The sequence below is a fragment of the Phocoena sinus genome, chromosome 1 (genome assembly GCF_008692025.1).
Source record: "Phocoena sinus isolate mPhoSin1 chromosome 1, mPhoSin1.pri, whole genome shotgun sequence".
Lineage (NCBI taxonomy): Eukaryota > Metazoa > Chordata > Mammalia > Artiodactyla > Phocoenidae > Phocoena > Phocoena sinus.
This window is the reverse complement of record NC_045763.1, coordinates 30,282,929-30,296,117: the sequence shown is the minus strand read 5'-3', so window position 1 is coordinate 30,296,117 and position 13,189 is coordinate 30,282,929. Positions and strand designations below refer to the sequence as shown.

The window sequence follows — 13,189 nt, the reverse complement described above, 5'->3', positions numbered from 1 at the left end:
CATCTACAGTGCAATGGCTTAAGCAGCATAGAAATGTCCCTCGCAGGTTAACAGGCCAGGTGGGGTGGGGGCTCCAGAGCAGCAGAGGGTGCTGTCGCACTGGGCAAATTCAGGGACCCAGACCCACCATGCCAACCCCAGGCTTCCACTCTGGTTGTTCCGGGCCCTGCTAGATGGTGGGAGGTCAAGAGAGTGTGTGTGGGGGTTCACTCACTCCCTTAACTGCCCTGGCCTGGACGTGGGACACATGCCTCTTACTCACACCCTATTGGACAAAGCTTGGTCACGTCGTCTTACCTCACTGAAAGGGATGCTAACCATGTGTCTAGCTTTAAGTCTAACGATAGGAAAAGGAGAATAGAGTTTGGTGGGCAGCTGGCAGCCTCTGCCACGTGGTAGAACCTACTTCATAGGTTTGTGATGAGGATTAAATGAGAGAATTTGTGTAAAGCCCTTAGCTTAGTGCCTGATGCATAGTTAGTGCTTGATATATGTTAGTTTGTGCTATGATTATTCATGAGGAATTAAAGGGTCAGAGCACTTCTGAACTGGGGACCTTTTGAAGTGATCTAGCTCAATGGGTTTAACACTGTGTTCAGTTGACCCCTTCCAGACCTCTCGGGGACCCTGGGGGTGTTGGAAGATGAGTGGGGAGTACAGCCCCCACCTGGTCTCAACCAGAGACACTCCTATGTCACCCACTTCACATACAGGGCTCTAGATAAGATTCAATTGAAGAGAAGGGTCTGCAGCTTAAACAAACTTAAAATCCACTTGTTGACCACTAGGGCGATCCCTAAAGTCACACAGCAGGGTCTTCCACTTCCCTCATCTCAACCTTGTCTCTTGTTTGGGTGGTTCAGGGCTGGGCCCCAGCTTCATCAGGGCCACCAGAGGGGACACTAGCTGGGATGGCGATGGAGACAGAAGAGACAGGAAGACCAGCAGTCCTGAGAGGCCATGGGCTGAAGTCAGCCCAGAGCTTGTCCGCAGTCCACCAGCTGCCTCCACCTCCAATGGCATGAGGACTTCCGAGACTGACTCTCCTGGCCTGGGGCTGGGCGGGCAGGAGCAGCCTCTGGGATCAGCATGGTGCGCGAGTCCCAGGTGCGATGCACATTTCCCACCTGTGCTTGGGCAGGGGCCTTGTTCCCAAGGTCAGGACTCTACATCTTTGCCTGATACGTTCCGTCCTGGCACGCTGGCCCCGTGTCCCGAGCCCCAGCCTATCCAGATGGTTCGAATCTGGCTCTACTCTCCTCAGCATCTGCTTTGTCTTTGGTCTCACCGCACCTGTAAAAGTGATGTGCTTGCTCCCCGTCCCACGTGCTACCAGGAGGCTGTGGGGCTGAGTGTTAGGAGCACGGGCTTGGTGTCAGCAGACCTGGGTTCAATCCTGGCTCATTTGCCTATTTGTGTGTGTGACCTTCAGTGTTGCCTGATCTCCCAGGCGTTCAGGTTCTCACTTGAAAAATGGGGATAATAGTACCTTTTTCAGAGGGTTAGTGTGATGATTAAGTAAGATAATGTGTGGAAAGCCCTTAGAGGAAGTCCTCAATAAATGACAGCTATTGTCAATTATTTGCCATCCTAGCCAAGAGAGAAAGTTTAAAATTCTAAAAAATGTAATAGTAATAGTCTTGCTATAAAAACCCCGAAGGATATAAGTAAAAGTCTCTTTCCCGTCTTGTCTTCCCTTCTCCATCCACCCCCATATCTCTCCCCAGAGGTTACACTTCTTTTTTATTTTATTTTTTATAAATTTAATTAACAAATTAATTTATTTTTGGCTGCATTGGGTCTTCACTACTGCACGCGGGCTTTCTCTAGTTGCGGCGAGCGGGGGCTACTCTTCGTTGTGGTGCATGGGCTTCTCATCATGGTGGATTCTCTTGTTGCAGAGCATGGGCTCTAGGCACGTGGGCTTCGGTAGTTGTAGCACATGGGCTCAGTAGTTGTGGCTCACGGGCTCTAGAGCACAGGCTCAGTAGTTGTGGCTCACGGGTTTAGTTGCTCCATGGCCTGTGGGATCTTCCTGGACCAGGGCTCAAAACTGTGTCCCCTGCATTGGCAGGCAGATTCTTTTTTTTGGCAGGCAGATTCTTAACTACTGTGCCACCAGGGAAGTCCAAGGTTGCACATCTTAAAAATTGTCTTTAATGAGTCACAGCCCCTAGGTTACAGTCAAGAAACCTTGTCAGGCTTTGCTTTATAAAGTCTCTCACTGGCTGGCCCTGGCCCTTTCCTCTTTCACCTCCTGACAACCCTGCCCCTCCCCTCCCCCTCTCTTCTTTCCTATTCCATCTCCACTGAACTGCTGGTCCAGATGCCATGTCCTTGCCTGTGCGGTTTCCTCTGCTTGAAGAGCTTGGCCTCCTTTTCTTCTCATCAAACTCCTACTCACTCTTCAAAACCCAGTCCACAGTTCTCTTTTCTTTATGAAACTGTCCTTGATTCCCCAGCTCCCTTATCCACCACACCATACTGCTGGATTGCCTGATAGTTTTCTTGGCCCCCATGTGGCCAAAGGCTGCGTCAGGCCAGGGAGCAGGGTCTCAGCCTCTCTTCTCCCCCAAAAGCCCAGCGTGAGGACTGTTCCAGAGCAGGTGATAGGGAAAGTCTTTGAAGGATTATGTTTCGTGTGGTTTACATTTATATATTAACCACAACCCTTTTCCTGGATCCAGCCTTGTGGTTCTATTTCCCTTTTGTCCCAGGGACCACTGAGCTTGGGCCAGCCCAGCCCTTTGACTCTGATGAAGCTGGTTCTCCCTGGAGGTGGTAGGTTGGGTAAATTTAATGAAGTTAATGGCCAGGGAGGGGTTTGCTCCACATGACAAACAGAGCATGGACTCTGTCTCTGAGATGAATGGAGGTTCCCTTAAGTGCAGCCATGGAGAGAGGAAGGAGGTGTTGGCATTTCTCCTCCCCTGCCATGTCCCTTTGGAGAGAATCAGTAGGACAAGCTTCAGGCTCCTAAGGACCTTTGTCCGCGGACCTCTCAGAATGGGACTGGTGCTTGTGACTGGAGTTTGGAAGCAGTATGAGCAGGTACAAAAGTCTAGAACCTTCTGCCATAGATCCCGGCAGTTAAGTGGCAGCCGAATCCTCTGAAGAGACTTCTGTAGCCCCTCGGACTTGGGGATGGAGAAAACCGGGTAGACACATGCCTCTGTCTCTCTGTGTCACCTTGACCACTCTTTGTCTCTAGGACAGTTAATTTGCCTTCTGTTGCATTCTTCCCTTCCCCTGTCATTCCCGCCATTTCTGCACATCCTGACCCAGCTTGTATTTCAAGGCTCACTTCAAATATTCTCTCCTCCATGAAGCCTTCCCTGATTTTCTGCCTCTCTCTCCAAGCTAGAATGGATTTTTCCCTTTTTCAATTTCCAGGATACTTTTGGCTTTGATTCCCTCAAACAATTAATTAACTTTTTAATTTTTTAAGTTATAAAAGAAATGCCTTAAAAGTCAAACAAAATAGGGATTTGTAAAAAAAAAAAATAAGAATTTGTTCCTTCCAATTTTCTTCCCTCTCCAATCCTGCCCCTCTCCCCAGTAATCCTTGTTAAGGGTTTGGAGAGTTCTTTTCATAGCTTTCTTTGTGATTCATGCTTACACACACACACACACACACACACACACACCCCCTGCATAGACAGCTTCTGACATGGCTCCCAATGACCCTTACCTCCTGTATTCATGCCCTTGTGCATTCTCCTCTCTTTGAGTGTGAGCTGGACCTAGTGACTTGCTTCTAATGGATAGACTATGGCAACATTGATACGATGTCACTTCTGGCATTAGTTACAAGAGACTGTAACTTCTGCTTTCTCGGTATTCTCTCTCTGGCTCTTCTCGTGGGCTGATAGAGAGAGCCACCTGGCAAGGAAGTGAGGGTGGTTTCTGGCCAACCACTAGTGAGGAACTGAAGAACTCCATCCAAAAGTCCTGGAGAAGTCAAACCCTGCCAACAACCATGTAAGTGAGCTTGGAAACGGATCCTTCCACAGTCAAGCCTTCAGATGACTGCAGCCCCGGCAGACACCTTGACTGCAGTCTCACCAGAGACTCTGAGCCAGAGGACCCAGCTAAGAAGTGCCTGGATTCTTGACCCATAGAAACTGTGAGATAATACATGTGTGTGTTTTCAAGCTGCTAAGCTTCGGGGCAATTTGTTATGCAACAATAGATAACAAACATCCCTTATGTGCTGGTGCTTTTATTTCTATAGGAGAAATTCAAAATAGAGTTAGTGAAGAGTCAACAGGTATACACATCCTAACTGTTAACAGATGGAGCTGTATTTCTTCTAAAAGATTGTAGCAATTCCTGTTCTCTCCAGCCCTTGCCCTTTACATATTCATCAGAACCAAATATTATCAATCATTTACAATTTTTGCTACTCCAGTGGGTGAAAAAGGCATCTTATTTTTGTTATCATTTGCATTTCCTTTACTATTAGGGAGGCTGAGCATTTTTACTTATATTTATTGTCTATATGTATTTCATTAGGCAAATATTTATTAAACCCCTACTGTGTGCCAGGTTCTATTATTAAGATATTAATAGGACATGGGCCTTGCCTTCAAAGAGCTCACAGATCAGTGGGGAAGATGAACATATGTAAATATATATAATAGCATGGTAAGTGCTGAAATGCATATTTGCAGCCAATGTTCTGGAAACACAGAAGTAAAAGAGACCAAAATTTCCTGGGGTCGCTTGAGAAGATAGGTGGAGAAATGGACATTTGAATAGGGTATTGAAGGAAGTGTAGAAGTTTGTCCAGTGGAGGAGAGTACAGCATGGGCAAAGACCCAGAGGGATGAACAAATTGGTGTTCAGCAGGCTGGTATAGAGGAGATAGAGTGACGGAAGAGGAGGAGGGATGCGGCTGGAGCTGGTCAGTTATGGCTGATTGTGAGGATTCAGATGCTGGGCTCAGGCATTTGGATGCCACCATGCAGGCACTTGGGAGCCCCTGAAGATTTTTCAGCAGAAGAGTGACATGATGGATTGACACCGTTGAGTGTATTGGTACACCTGCCACATCTCACTGATGAGAGGACATGCCCCCTGAGGGTCTATATCAGTTTCATCTCCATGTCTCTCCCAGCACCCAGTAGGCATCCACACATATTTGTGGACTGAATGAAAAAAATGGGTCCAGACCCACAGATGGGACCGGCCAATGCTGGCTGAAAATACTGTGTGGCTTTGAGTCGAGAGCCTTGGTTGGGACAGGTGGGATTCAGGAAGGAAGAGGAGAGGTGCTGGTGTTAAAAGATGATTCAGGACCACGAAAACCTCCCCCATGCCCAGGACCCAGACCTATATGCGTTCCCTGAAACTGACTGCTGCTGACCACACACACGGCTTCTCTCTATCTTGCTCCTTAGAGATGCCCTGAGGCATCGGCCCCAAGAGACAGATGGCTTCCTTCTTCTCCTTTGCCTGGGCGTCTTCGGCTTCCCAACTAGCCATGCTGGAGGTGGGAACCGTGCTCCTCGTTGTATTTTTAATAAGACTAAATGTTCTTGAGGAGGAAAGAGAATGAGCTAAAAGGAGCCCTTGATACCTCTCTTGTGCAACAGCCCTCCTCTGACAAATGTAGTTCTTTCCCTTGTGCGTGAACCCCAATCGATTTTCCCTCCGTCAGAATCCCTCAGGCGTTGCCAGTCTCCTAACGGTAACTTATGGGGCACACTGGGCTCCTGTTGTTAGAGGGGCTGCCAATGGCCTGGGCATGTCTATGACCCACCCACGGCAGGTTTAGAACAATTCTGCCAATAATAATAAAAGCTACCATCTATTAAGTGCCTACTATGTGCCAGGCGCTGTACTCAATGTGTACATGTGTCATCTGGTTCAGCCTTCACTAGTCCTGTGACATCTGGACAGGCAGACCTCGTTTTACTACGCTTTGCAGATGTTGCGTTTTTTACAAATGGAAGGTTCGTGGCAACTCTGATCGAGCAAATCTGCCGGTGCCATTTTTCCAGCAGCATTTGCTCACTTCACGTCCCTGTGTTGCGTTTTGGTAATTCCCGCAATATTTCATGAACTATCCTTCAATAAAAAAATAATGTAGAAATCTCAAATAAAATATTAGCTAACTGAATTTGAAAACAAAAATGATATGGCAGTGAAGCTACTCTGTGTGACACTATCGTGGTGGAGACGTCATCGTAAATTTGTCCAAACCTATTGAATGTACATCACCAAGGGTGAGAGCCCTGATATGAACTATGAACTGTGGATGATGATGGTGTGCTGGCGCAGGCTCCTCCGTTGTAACAAATGTACCACTCCGGTCGGGGAGGCGATGCCTGTGCGAGCTCATGGGGTATGTGGGAAATCTCTGTACCCTCTGCCCAACTTTGCTGTGAACCCAAAACTGCTTTAAAAAATATTAAAAAATTTTTCGTTATTATTATACTTGTCGTGGTGATCTGTAGTCAGTGATCTTTGACGTTACTATTGCAAAAAGATTACAACTCGCTGAAGGCTCAGATGACGGTTAGTATTGTTTAGCAATAAAGTATTTTAAAATTAAGCTATGTGCATCGTTTTTTTAGACATAATGCTTTTGCACACTTAATAGACTTAGTGTAAACATACCTTTTATATGCACCAGGTAACCAAAAAAATTCATATGACACTTTATTGCAATGTTCACTTTATTGCAGTGGTCTGGAACTGAACCTTCAATATCTCCAAGGTCTGCTTGTGCTGTTATTAACCCCACTTTACAAGCGTGGAAACAGAGGCTCAGTGAAGTTAAGTAGCCAGGTCAATGCAATCCCGACATTAGGGAGAGGGGCCAGGACTTAACAGCCTCTGTATGGAAGCCCAGTGTCCTGCAGATTCCCATCCAGGCTTTAACCAATTCAAACTCTCCATTGTGAGTTCTCGTCGTGTGCCTTAAAGGTATGTGACTTCAGATGGTGCCAAGCTGATCACTGGTACAGTGTTTCCACGTGAGTCTCTCCTCATGGGCACAGGGGTAAGGGGTTGGGTTCCTGCCCTGGAGTTTCATTCAGAGGAATATGAACAAATGGGGATGGTCTGAGCCAGCAGTCTTGATGAGCCCTCTTATCCCTCAGCTAAAAGGCACAAGGGTGTAATCCGGAGCTGAGTGTTAGATGACAGGAATCTGCTCCCTGGAGGCTGGAGACTAGATTCTGGCATCACGATCAGGTGGTCTTTCCTAGGCAGTGGGCATGCCAGGCGGGTTGGCAGGAGAGGCTCAGAGGGTCTTCGGGGGCCAGTCATCTTTGTCTTCATCTGTTTCTTATTTAGATTTTCCTTCTCTCCTCTCCTCTCTGCCCTCTACCTCATCCTCTTCTTTCAATATGCAAATAGCATTATTTTTCTGAACATAAAATCTCATGCTCTTTGTTAAAAAGATCGGACAGTATAAAAGTGTGAAGACAAAGGTAAAAATAACCCATAATCCCCACCATCCGGAAATGGACCCCACGACATTTTGGTGTGTAGACATTCAGACTTGTTCCATCTTTGCCTGGATGGAGTCAGATTAAACAAACTGGATTTCATCTGAACTTCTTACTTTACAGTAGACCATAATCACCTCTCAGCAATATCTATAGATCTGCCTTGTCATTTTTTTTTTTTTTTTTTTTTTTGCGGCACGCGAGCCTCTCACTGTTGTGGCCTCTCCCGTTGCGGAGCACAGGCTCCGGACACGCAGGCTCAGCGGCCATGGCTCACTGGCCCAGCTGCTCCGCGGCATGTGGGATCTTCCCAGACTGGGGCACGAACCCGTGTCCCCTGCATCGGCAGGCGGACTCTCAACCACTGCACCACCAGGGAAGCTGCCTTGTCATTTTATGTGCTGTATGGGCTTTCATTTTTTGATGGATCATCACTTATTTAGATCTTATGGGTTGTATGTCTTTCTTAAAAAAAATGGATGTGTGTGTCTCAAGGAACTAGTTATGGCAACTTCTCACATGCTTCTACTACACGTCTTTCATCTTGTCCCTCTCTAACCTGCCCCTGGACTGAGGACCCTAGGGTTCAGGGTGGACAAAGGAGAGGAGGGAGAGTCTCAGTGTCTTCACTGACCAGGGGAGGGGGGCAATGAGAGAGAGGGGGAGAGAGAGAGCATCTGGGTACCCAACTGGCAGGACTCCTGGGCATGGGCGAAGGGGACATTGGGAGGCCTTGCTTATGTGGGCAGCAGTGCTTTGGGTGATGGACAGAGCTTTCTTGGGTAACCTGATAGGCTAGACGAAAACAAATCGCTGGCCCACGAAGGAATGAGATGTCAAACTTCCATTTATCCATCAAACATGAATCTACATCCATTCCATATGTCAGGCTCGGTGCCAGGCACTGGAGGTATGCAACCAAATAAATCATAGCTGTAAAAAGATTCTTGGGAACAGAGGGAAAGGAAGGATTGTGACCTCTCTGGGGTGTTTGGGAGGAAGGCATTTGAATCAGGTGGGGAGTGGAGAGGAGAGGAAGGCTGGAAATACGAACTGGAAGGATAAATAGCGTATACAGGCAGTGAGGTGGAAAAGCAGAACCCGTGACTGACGTGTAGGTGGGAGTGAGGAGGTGTGGGGTGGTGGAAGGAAATTAATTGATTAAGGCTGATTAGGGCCATACCTTGAAGGGTTGTGAATGTCAAATGTCACGCTAAAGAATTTATCCTATAGGCTTTTTGGGAGCCATTGCAGGATTGGGGGCATGTAAAAGATCTGATTCAACAAAGATCCTGGCCACTCTCATGGAAGAAACTGGGGCCGGGGGACCAGTATAGGGCTCTGCATGGCCTGTGGGAGAGATGGGGAGGGAATCAAGCACATGTCCTGGGGGTGGAGACCATGGGGGCCATCCTAGGAGGAGTTAATGAGAGAGAGGGGACTGGATTTAGTTTGGAGTAGATGTGGGGTATGGGGAGAGGGAGAGGGAGGCAGCAAGGATGAGGGCAGATCTCTGACTGTGCAGGGTGGGAAGCTCAGAGAGCAAGGGTAGTGGGAGGGGTCAGGGTGACATTGGGACACAGACAAGGCAGCGGGGATTTTGCTGCCCTCTCTCATGGGCTGCCTAGGGCAGGAGGAGTTAGCAATGGATCAGTCTTGTTCTGTGTTTTGCTTTTAGGTTGTCACAGACTCAGAGGCTTACTGTCAAGGGGGCCTTGGAGATCACCCCATCCACCTCCACATTTTATGGAAGAGGAAACTGAGACCCAGAGAGGGGAGCGACAGGCCCAAGGTCACACAGCAAGTCACTGGAAAAGTTGGGGCCACATCCCAGGTGCAGTGAGTCCCAGGACAGGCTAGTCCCATCACACTAGGCACCGTGACCAGGTGCAGAAGCAGCTGTGGGCTATGGAGCCAGGCACACCTGGCTTGGAATCTGGGCTCTGCTACTAGCCAGCGACCTTGGGCGGGTCCATCAATCCCTCTGAGTTTCAGTTTCCTCATCTTGAATGTAGGACTCACAGTCCTTGTCCTGCAGAGTGGTCACACAGACTGAATGAGACACAGGAGAAAGATGCCTTGCCTTGTGTCTCAACAAACGTTGCTTCTCTACTCCTTTCTCTCTTCAAAGCTTGGCCTCATCATTTCCCATTTCCCATCTCTGGACCAACCTTTCCACTCTTAACTAAGATCTTACAAATTTCCTGAATTGGCCAGGATTCAAATTAATGTAAACTTCATACCTTTAGCTTAACTTCTCTGGGACTCAGTGTTCTTATCTGTAAAATGGGGAAGATCCTGCCTACCTCCCAGGATTTTGGGGGGGATTAAAGGAGACAAGGCAGGTAAGGCATCTAGCACAACGGCCAGCCTGAGGCACGTGCTTCACGTCATCTCAACATCTCTGGACAGCGATCTGAACTCCCGGGCGGCACGGGAGAAGCTGTGCATGCCCTCGGCGGGGCCACTCCTGCATCAGAAATACTGGTAAGCTTGAGCGTGGTATTTCACAGGACCCTCCAGGGTGCCCCGAAGCAGTTCAAAAAGGCTGATTTAAGAGGTGTCTTCTCTTTGCTCTATCCCTTTTTAACTTATTTTGCTTTGATTTTTCCATTTGCTACTAAGCATGTATGAGTTACCTGCCTCTGTGATCTGTACATTAATTATGACTGACTGTTCAGAGTGAAGAGGAGGCTGTGTTGATTCATTTTCCCCCCCTTCCTGTTGATGAAAACAAGGCTTTTCACATTCATCGGGCTACTATGTAGTCTATTTTTATTTTTTTCTGTCTCAATAGGAAGGGACTTTTGGGTGGTGAGGGACCTTGGACAAGGTGGGTCAACCCCCTGGACTCGTGGATTAGCATTTTGAATTTGATAGGCATGAAAAACATCTGCTATGTTGTCTGCTTTAAAGAGCAATCTAGAGCCTACGCTCTAGAGCCTGCGTGCCACAACTACTGAAGCCCGTGTGCCACAACTACTGAAGCCCGCGCACCTAGAGCCCGTGCTCTGCAACAAGAGAAGCCACCGCAATGAGAAGCCCACGCACCGCAATGAAGCGTAGTCCCTGCTCGCCACAACTAGAGAAAGCCCATGCACAGCAATGAAGACCCAATGCAGCCAAAAGTAAAAAAAAAAAAAAAAAAAAAAAAAAAAAAAAGAGCAATCTACCTTCTCACACTGAGAATAAAAGCCAAAGTCCTTGGCTTGTCCCATTCTCAGAGCCTTTGCCTGTGCTGTTTCCTCTGCCAGGAATGTTTTTCTCTCAGAGTCCTATATCTTCTTGCTTCTCTATTTCTTAATAATTATTGTTTATAGTATTACAATATTGTAAATGTTATCAATATTTTTAAGGCTCTAGTGTGTTTTTATTAGAATTAGATTAGAATTGTGTGCAGTTGTAATCCTATCATACGTAAAATATACAGTAACATTCGTGTACTTGATACTAAAATAACTTACAGGTAAATTCTAACACAACACAGAATAGTTCTACCTCTATTAACAGTAAAAAACAAAACCACTGAATTTATCTTGGAAAATTTAAATTCAGGCCATTATTTCACAATTTGGAAAGCTGAGCAGTCTGACTTTAAGATGACTTTCTCACTGTTGAAGCTGGCTCTGTCGGTGTGTGATCTGAGACCTCCTCGTGTCTCAAGCATTCCTGCGGATGACGCACCTCAGAGATGGGACCCTGCAATTGGCCTTGTACTGTGTTCCAGTCGGTACTCTGGATCCAGCCTCCCAATCCCAGCTTTTTACCTTCAACCTGAGTGTACTCGTGGACCATCACCCCCAGCACCTTCCCCAAAATGTCACAATCCACCGATATCAGGGCGTCCCCTTCTGCAATGCTCAAACCCTCCCTGTCTTCCTTGCGGGCTTCTGGGATCACATGGGTGACCACAACGCCAACGATTCCCCCAGCTGGGAAACTGGCTGAGCTCTGAAGCTGAGGGCGGCTAAATACTATTTACAAATGATAAATACTTCTTTGTTTATCAGAGAGGGCTTCCCGAAACAGCTCATCTAAAACACCTCCCCATCGCTATACCCTCCCCCTGATTTATTTTCCCATGTAGTATTTACCACTGGCTGTCATTTCCTTGTGGGTCTGTTCACTGTCTCTCTTCTAGATACACAGGGTTTGCGTCTGGTTTTGCTCTCCTTTGTGTCTCCCATACACTAGCCATGCCTGGCCCAGGGTAGATATGTTAGGGGAAACACTGACTGAAACCACCCGCCCTGGCCAGGCAAGATAGTAGCCACTTGCATGAGTTATTGTAACAACAGGAGGTCCTGGTAAGAAACACGGAACTGACAAGTCACCACCAACTAGAAGAATTCCGGAAAGGTCCAAAGGAGACAGGAGATGCCGGTCCATATGTTCTCCCAGAATCCTTCTCGCTGAGCGATGCGTGCGCCACCAGGAAGGACCTTGAGTCAGAATGATTGGCCAGAGACAACCCAGAAACGAATCCCATCACCATAAAACCCGAGACTGCAAGCCATGTAGCAGAGCAGTCCTCCTGGGCTCCCTTACCTTCCTGCTCTCCACCTGGGTGCCCCCTCCCAATAAAGTCTCCTGCTTTGTCAGCACATGTCTCCTCGGACAATTCATTTCCGAGTGTTAGACAAGAGCCCACTCTCAGGCCCTGGAAGGGGTCCCCCTTCCTGCAACAGATACTTAGTAAAAAGTTGTTGAAAGAATACCAGCCACGGGACTCGGGGCTTGAGCTGCTGGGGGACAATGGGAGAGGCAGCTGTTTAGGTCCGACACAGCGGCTCCCATCCCACCTGCCAATCAGACTCACTGCTGCGAGGGTGTGGGTCCTTGGGGCTGCCACTTGACCCCCTTCACTCTCATTTTTATACGGTAATATCTCACCTTAATTGAGCACGGCTGCATACGGGGCTCTCTTCCGAGTGCCTTGTGTGGATGACATTTAATCCTCACGACGATCCTGTGAGCTGGGCACCAATCGTGTCCCCATTTACAGATGTGGAGACTGACGCACAGGCATGTGAAAGCTTGCCTGAGACCATACAGCTAGTGAGTAGAAAAACTGGGATTTGAACCCAGGTGGCTCTGGCTCTAGAACCCCTGGGTGCCAGAGTGTTTCCCCCTCTACTAGAATCGGAAGGCACTGGCCCAAGTCATACAGCTCCTTTTGGAGAAGCTGGTCTAGAACTCAGGTATCCTGACTCCAGGATGGGACTCCTTTCATAACCTCAGGCAGCGTGGGAAGGGCTGGGGGTTGGGAGTCAGCCCGACCTGGATTCAAATCCTTCTCCAGCCAACCATTCGGCAGCTGACTCCAGTCCTGCTGGGCCCAGTGGCTTGGGAGCCGAGTATCTGCCCTGATAGCACTGAGCACTGAGGAAGAGAGCAGGGCCACCTGGGTCCCCATGTGTCAACTTCTTGCCTTTTGAGTCTTACCAGAAAGAACTGCCGATCTCAACAACCAAGAATTCCCAATCTCCCTGCCCTCAGCTTCTGAGGCTGGCGGTCCAGAGTTGACAGTGGCTTATCTGGGTGATGTCAGAATTGCAGCCATCTGCGTCTTAGCTCCCCAGGTTTGGAGCACCTGCTTGCCTATGAATTTTGAAGCCATGGATTATGGGGGAGGACTATATAAATTTGCAGAGGATCCTCCCTAGCTGTGGGCCCATCACTACCTGTCTCCTGGGCCTGTTGCCCCAGTGGTTCAATGTGCCTGGCAG

At 48.1% G+C, this 13,189-nt stretch overlaps 1 pseudogene; it reads right to left on the bottom strand.

Annotated features, from left to right (window-relative positions):
- Nucleotides 1–11,019: 11,019 nt before the first annotated feature.
- On the bottom strand, nucleotides 11,020–12,876 carry LOC116755982 (annotated as a pseudogene).
- Nucleotides 12,877–13,189: the final 313 nt, after the last annotated feature.